Source organism: Arachis hypogaea, chromosome 7, assembly GCF_003086295.3.
Source record: "Arachis hypogaea cultivar Tifrunner chromosome 7, arahy.Tifrunner.gnm2.J5K5, whole genome shotgun sequence".
Taxonomy (NCBI): Eukaryota; Viridiplantae; Streptophyta; class Magnoliopsida; order Fabales; family Fabaceae; genus Arachis; species Arachis hypogaea.
The window spans coordinates 45,305,560-45,313,790 of record NC_092042.1 but is presented as its reverse complement, the minus strand read 5'-3'; positions in this window follow the sequence as shown (position 1 = coordinate 45,313,790).

Genomic DNA, 8,231 nt, shown 5'->3' with positions numbered 1-8,231 from the left:
AGGTCAATATTGCTCGAGCCACCATGGTACTCTGCATAATGAAGGGTGGAGATATCAACGTGCATGAAATCATAGCCGAAAGAATTCAAGAGGCCGCTGAGAAAAATGATCCAGATGCTTGGCTTGGCTACCCTAGTACCATTCTAAGATTGTGTATGAAAGCCAAGGTAGTCTTCGAGGATAGCAATCCAATATGGCTAAAATGTAGGAAGTTAATCACACTCCAACGCATAACCTATGTAGCACCCGCTCAACAACAAAGAAGGCCTCAGAGAAGGAGGAGAATATCGCAAGAAAAACCTCAACATGAAGAGCCTCAACTAGCAGAGTACCAGCAAGAAGAGCAACACGATCCAGTTGGCATGGACATGAGTCACATTCAAGGAGCCATTGAGGAGATAACAAGGAGATATATGGAGGGGCAAGAGCAACAAAGAAACTTTCAATTTCAGTTGCTGAATCACCAGACGGAGTTGCACAAACAACAAATGGAACAACAACAAGAGCACTACTCCCAGCTTGCTCAAACCATCAACCAAGTGTCCAAAAGGCAAGAGCATCAAGAGAAGCGTCTTCAAGAACTCAACCAGCATCAAATAGCTCAAATGAAAGCATTCAATGAGTTTACTGTGCTTAATGAAGGAAGGCAACTACACAGGGAAGAATATGATGTAAACACTCAAGCCAAGTTGACCTATGTGGTTGGGCATATGCACAATTTGCACTCAACTATCCCGAGCTACGAGGCAGTCTACAAAGATCTCAAAGAGCAAGAGGAGGGGTAGGTAAAACAACGAAAGGAAACATTGAAGAAGAAGATGGAGAATGTTGGCTTCTAGAAAAAGTTGATAGGAAAACACAAAGAAAGTGGGGACTCAAGCAAGCATGAAGGAAACCAAGAAGAGCAAGGGAGTGGTGATAAACCACTATTTTATGGTTTATCTTGTGCTAATTTGAGTGGATTTTATCAAGCCTTTGCACACTTATTTATACTATTTGCATGGTTTTACAATTCCTTCCCAGAATTTGTTCTATGATTGAATACTTGCTTCCTAGAGTCTTTAATTTGTGTATTTTAATCATCTCTTATTACCATAAAATACCTTGATATGTGTGTTAAGTGTTTTCAGAGATTACAGGGCAGGAATGGCTTAGAGGATGGAAAGGAAGCATGTAAAAGTGGAAGGAATACAAGAAACTGAAGGAATTGCTGAGCTGTCTAGCCTGACCTCTTCACACTCAAACGGTCATAACTTGAGCTACAGAGGTATAAATGAGGTGGTTCTAGTTGCGTTGCAAAGCTAACATCCGTAGTGACAAAAAACCAGCGTGGCAGATTTCGCCCCCAGTGATTTCTGGGCTGTTTCTGGCCCAGTTTTCGGCCCAGAAAACACAGATTAGAGGCTATAAAGTGGGAGAATGCATCCATTCATAGACACAACATTCATTATTCATAATTTTAGGTTTTAGATGTAGTCTTCTAGAGAGAGAGGCTCTCTCCTCTCTCTTAGGATTTAGGATTAGGATTTCTTCGTCTTTTCAATTCCAGGTTCAATGTTCCTTTACTTTAATTTCTCTTCTACCTTTATTTGTTCTATTACTTTAGTTTGTTTATTTTCCCAATTTGGTTTATGGATTCCTATGTTTAATTTGATTTTCTACTTAATATAATTTGAGGTATTTCAGATTTATGATTGCTTTCTTTTATTTATTATATAAATAATTTGGATTTTTCCCCTTTTGGCTTTGGTTGAGTAATTAGAGACACTTGAGTTATCAAACTCGATGCTGATTAAAAATTGGAATTTGCTTATTGATTTGGATTCCTTTAATGCTAGTCTTTCCATAGGAGTTGAATAAGATTTGAGGAATCAAACTGATTAGTCCACTTGACTTTCCTTTATTTAGTGGTTAACTAAGTGAGAGTAATAATCAATTCTCATCACACCTGATAAGGATAACTGGGATGGGATTTCCAGTTCTCATACCTTGCCAAGAGTTTTTATAGTTAGTTTGTTTCTATTGCCATTTACTATTGTTGCTTTTTATCTTATATAAAAACCCCAAAATATACCTTTCCATAACCAATAATAAATACACCTCCCTGCAATTCCTTGAGAGACGATCCGAGGTTTAAATACTTTGGTTATAAATTTTATTGGGTTTTGTTACTTGTGACAACCAAAACTTTTGTACGAAAGGATTTTCTGTTGGTTTAGAAACTATACTTACAACGCGATTATTTTTGTGAAATTCTTTACCGGCAAGAATCCATTCGTCAAAATGGCGCCGTTGCCGGAGAATTGCAAACGTGTGCCTTATTATTGGTTATTGTAAATATTTGCTTTTTCGTTTCTTTGTTAGTGTTTCTAGTTTTAGGAGTTTATTTTCATTAATTTTTATTTTTATTTTCTTTTGCTACTATGAATTCTCACCCCTCTGGCTTTGAGTTTGGTTCCAATGTTGTTGTAAGGAATGGAAACTATAATGAAAATAGGCATCAAGGTTGGAAGAATCAAAGATGGGAGGAGCCACAAGGATTTGATCAACCCTCTTGGCAACAACCCCCTCCAATGCGCTATAACCAACAACCATTCTATGATGCATACCAAGACGACAGTTATGGTGGACCTTCTTGTGACAACCAACCTCCACCAAATTACTAAGGTCAAGAGTCATTCTGAGGTGCGTACCAAGATGATAGATATGGTGGACCCCCTTGTAGTTACCAACAAGCCCTGCCATATGCTTTTGAACAACCTCCCCCACATAACTCTGAACCACCATACTCACGAGCCCCTTTCCACCATTCACCTCCATATGACCCTAACCCGTATCCACCATCCCAACCACCTTATGAGCCAAATGAACCATACATAGAACCACCCCCATTCCAGCACAATTACTCCCAAGAACCACCATCTCCATATACACCATCTCCTTATCTCTATCAAGAAGAACCACCTTCCTATCATGAACCATTCTTCCCAACAAATGAACTCTCCTATCCACCCCAAACTTCCATGGAGAACACACTTGCCTCTCTCACTAGTCTAACCTCTACTCTCCAAGCTCTTATATCCCGTATGAACCAACCCTCTACCCCCAACAGTCAACCCTCAAGCTCAAGTGCACTTCCTTTTCAACCACAGAATGATCTCTCCATCCCATCACCACCATCCATGGAAGAACACCCACATCCATCAATCCAAGAGCAACACGATCCCAATTATGTTGTTGACATAGAACAAGAAAGAAGGGATCATCTTAGGGATGCAATGTATCAGTTGCACGCAGCCTTATTTCTAGAGGAGCAAGAGGAGACCCAAAAGGTAGAGATAGTGAAGACCCTTGAAGATGAAGGAGTAGATAAAGGGACTTGTCATGGAAAGGTAATCATCAAGGAGGAGTACGATTTTATACTAAAACAACTGGACAAAGCCACAATAGTTAAAAAGGAAGTGGTTGAAGACTTAGGAGATGCAAAACCTCCATGGGAAAGTCAAGTCATAGAGCCTCCTTCCAAGGCAATTGAAATTGATGCTGAGGAGGGTGTACAACCTCCAAGGCATATCCTCGTTGAAGACTTAGAAGAGGTTGATCAAGAGATGGAGATTAAAGAAGACAAAGCACAACCTCTCATGTCCTTGGTAAGTAATAAAAAAGAGATTGATTTGAAAGAAAGCTACCAAGAGGAAGAGATTGAAATTGAAGAAGCTTGCAAAGAGGTGGAAGTTATCAAGGAAGAGCACAAGGGAATGGAGCTTGAAACCACCTTGCCAAAGCTGTTAGAGACCTTCCCCCCAAAGCCATTACCATCCAACACAACATTCAAGTGGGTAAAATACTTATCCTTAACCTTTACTTTCCCACTTGAATATAGGCTACTTGAGACGGATGGTCAGCTTAGAGCTCATTGTGGCTTTAAGAGTACGAGGAAACTGGTTAGTGGTTGGCGACACAATCCTAGGTTCGTTGTGGTTGGGAGCTCAAAATCTAAATGCAAGGGTTGGTGTAGAGCTTGAATGAATGGGTCTAGGAAGCTGTTTGGATGCCTTAGTGAGAAGTCGGATCGCTTACCACCCGGATGGAATCATGATGATCAACTTGAAGACGGGTGTAGAATCAAGATTTGGGATCCGGGAATATATGAGGATCACTTTTGGGAGCTCAAAGCTTGTGAAGAACTCCATCAAGGCTTGAGGAATTTACCTAGTATTGATAGAGCTTATTGGAAGTCCAAGCATTGGTGGAAGTTTCAAGACGAGTTCAAGCACAAGCCACCATAACAAGGGGCTCATCGAATGTCCAACTTAAGGACTATAACTAAAAGTGCTAGGTGGGAGACAACCGACCATGGTATAATCGTTCCTTTTTATTCTTAATCTTATTTTATTTTATTTTTACTAGTGTTCATTCATAATTTCTGCATATTCACCTGCATTCTGCATTTGAATCTACATATTGCATAAAATAATTAACAGAAAGTTGCGTGGAAACAGTGCAGAAAGTGTGCCAATTGAACAAGCATTACCACGCGTACGCGTCCCCCACGCGTACGCGTCATCTGGGAATTTGGCACCTCACGCATATCCATCAATGACGCGCACGCGTGACCTTGCGAATTCAATGTAAAAGGTGTATTGGCCGAAATTTGGGCTGGCTTGGTGCGGCCACTGTGCCCGAGGCACCAATCACATCACGCGTACGCGTCGTGGACGCGTGCGCGTCACTTTCACAATAAGCACTCCCACGCATGCGCGTGCCTGACGCGCACGTGTCATAGGACATTTTGGCACACACCCCAAGACGAATAGAGGATTGTGTGAGTGCCACAATGCCCTCGCGCGAATAGCACAAACATGGTCACGCATACGCGTGACCGACGCCTACGCGTCGCCCCCCCTCAGTGCGCAACCCATGCACGCGTGGAGTACACGTACGCGTCATTTGCGAATCCGCTCCTGAACCCTGCGCAGCCCTGTTTTTCATATCTTATCTTTCTAAATCCTAATTTCTTTCTTCTTCTTTCTTCTTTCTTTTCTTTCTTCTTTATTCTCTCATCTTTTTCCATTCTTTCTCTTTCTTTTATTCTTCTCTTCTTCCTCCCCTCGATTCCTTCTTCCATTCATCTTTTAATTACTGCATTTAATTATTTTTCTTTCTTCTAAATTTTATTTTAGCTTAATTATTTATTGTTTCTTCTTCTTTCTTTTTTCTTTCCTTTTCATGCATTATTATATTGGTGTTGGAGCTTCATTTGGATGTTATTTTATTAATTTGACTTTACGGATCTTATGTGGAATGATTTGACAATTGACATATTAATTTGGCTCTCCCATACATTTGGATTATATTATTTTCATTCTTATTTTAACTTGCACACCAAGCGTTTGTGAAAAAAAAGTTCTTATGGTATTCTAAATTCTATTTTCTTCTACTCTTTTACCTGAATAACTCTTTTTCACAACACTTGCAAACCATCTGTATTTGGGATTATCATTCACAATTGTCATCATTACACATGCTCTTTCAATTGGCACATTTAATACTTGATGCTTGAGCTATACTTCTCATGCCTATTTCTGCATGCCATAAACACTCCTGCATCTCATTATTATGAATTGCCTTTTTGCTCCTAATTGTTATCTTACTTACATGTTGTAGCTACCATGTATTTAAGCTATTATCCTCTCTTTGGCATTCATTATCACTTGAAATATCTTCGTCTCGGTTCTTTCGTTCTCTATATTTAATATTCTTCCTTTTCTTTCTTCTTTAGACATGGGTACCCAGAAAGAAAAAGAGAAGGCCACTGACAAGACACCGGCACGGAAAGGAACTAAGAGACCTCTAGCTAAGGCACCTCCACCTACAAGCGTCAGTTAGAGAAACCCGTCCACTTGCACATCTTAGCATGCACCGAGGACGGTACAATCTTTAAGTGTGGGGAGGTCGATACTGATCTCCATGGGTTAGTTATTTTCTTCTCAACACCAATATTTTACTTTATTTGTTAGTTCATTGTTGCATTTGTATGTTTAATTGCATGTTTGTTTGATTTTATGCATATTCTACTTAGTTGAAAAATAATAAGTCTCTTTTTAAGACCCTATTTTTAAAAAATTTCACTAATTTAAATCAAAACTTTTGTGTTAAAACTTGTTTGAAGCTTATATTTGGAATATGGTTTAGAGCTAGAACACTTAACCTGTTAGATTTGAGCTTAATTACATAGTTACATTATTTAACCATAATATTTTATTCTTGTGTGTTTTCTTCTCTATAATTGTGATCTATATTTTGTTCCAATCTATATGTTCAATATTTAGTGTATTTAAATGTATGCATATGATTGAGGCCATTATTTGATTATCAGCTCACTTATCCCAAATAGCCTACCCTTCTATTTACCTTTGTTAGCCACTTTGAGCCTTTTAATCCCCATTTGTTCTATATTTTACCACGTCACTAGCCTTAAGTGGAAAAACAATTAAATACCCCAATTGAATCTTTGGTTAGCTTAAGATAGAGATTGTGTATCAATTAAGTGTGGGGAACCATGGGAACTTGGGTTGATAGGAAAGTGTTAAATTCCATTGATAAAATATTAGGAATTTGGGTACCTACTCATGTGAGACCAAAAAAAATTAAAAATCCATGTGCATTGATATGTTATGTTTATTTTTATATTTTTAATTCAAAAAAAAAGAGAAAAAGAAAAAGAAAAAAAATATATATATATATAATATAAATAAATAAATAAGGGGACAAAATTACCCCAATGTTAAGTTAATAAAAGATCAATGCATATGTGATACAAATTCAAAGAAAAGCTGATACATGAGTATATGATGCAAAAATGGGAATTATGGGTAGCTAGGCATGATTCTAGAGTTATATAGAGTGTATGTATGTTAGGTGATAGCTTAGGTTACTCAAAGATTCATATTTTAGCTCACTTGGCCATACATATATCCTTACTCTTACCTTAGCCCCATTACAACCTTGAAAAGACCTCATGATATTTGCATTGGTATACTAAATTTTGTTGATTGGTTAGATCAAGAACAAAGTCTAGAAAGCATGACTAGAGAAGAGTAGAGTGATTAACCCTAGACACTTGAGCGATTAGAGTGTATATACACTACCAGTGAGGGTTCAAGGCTTGATTCTATGTTCCCTGCTTTCATGAGCTATCTTTTTACAAGTTTACTTGTACTTTATTTTGTGATTTGAATTAGTGAAATCGAATTTATGTTTGTCTTGGAGAACTTGTTTACTTTTAACCAAGTAGATAGAAACATCTTAGCATATAGTTGCATTCACATATAGGTTGCATTTCATACATTTTACCATTCCTCTTCACTCTCTTGAGCTTAGCATGAGGACATGCTGATGTTTAAGTGTGGAGAGATTGATAAACCACTATTTTATGGTTTATCTTGTGCTAATTTGAGTGGTTTTTATCAAGCCTTTGCACACTTATTCATACTATTTGCATAGTTTTACAATTCCTTCCCAGAATTTGTTCTATGATTGAAAACTTGCTTCCTAGAGTCTTTAATTTGTGTATTTTAATCATCTCTTATTACCATTCGATGCCTTGATATGTGTGTTAAGTGTTTTCAGAGATTACAAGGCAGGAATGGCTTAGAGGATTGAAAGGAAGCATGCAAAAGTGGAAGTAATACAAGAAACTGAAGGAATTGCTGAGCTGTCCAACCTGACCTCTACGCACTCAAACGGTCATAACTTGAGCTACCAATGTCCAAATGAGGCGGTTCTAGTTTCGTTAGAAAGCTAACATCTGGGGCTTTAAAATGATATATAATTTGCCATAGTGGCCGTACAGCTAGGCGACTCGCACACGTGATTCATGTGCACGCATCGCAGTGACAAAAAACCAGCGTGGCAGATTTTGCCCCTGGCGATTTCTGGGCTATTTTTGGCACAAAAAACACAAATTAGAGGCTATAAAGTGGGGGAATGCATCCATTCATAGACACAACATTTATTATTCATAATTTTAGGTTTTAGATGTAGTCTTCTAGAGAGAGAGGCTCTCTCCTCTCTCTTAGGATTTAGGATTAGGATTTCTTCGTCTTTTCAATTCTAGGTTCAATGTTCCTTTACTTTAATTTCTCTTCTACCTTTATTTGTTTCTATTACTTTAGTTTGTTTATTTTCCCAATTTGGTTTATGGATTCCTATGTTTAATTTGATTTTCT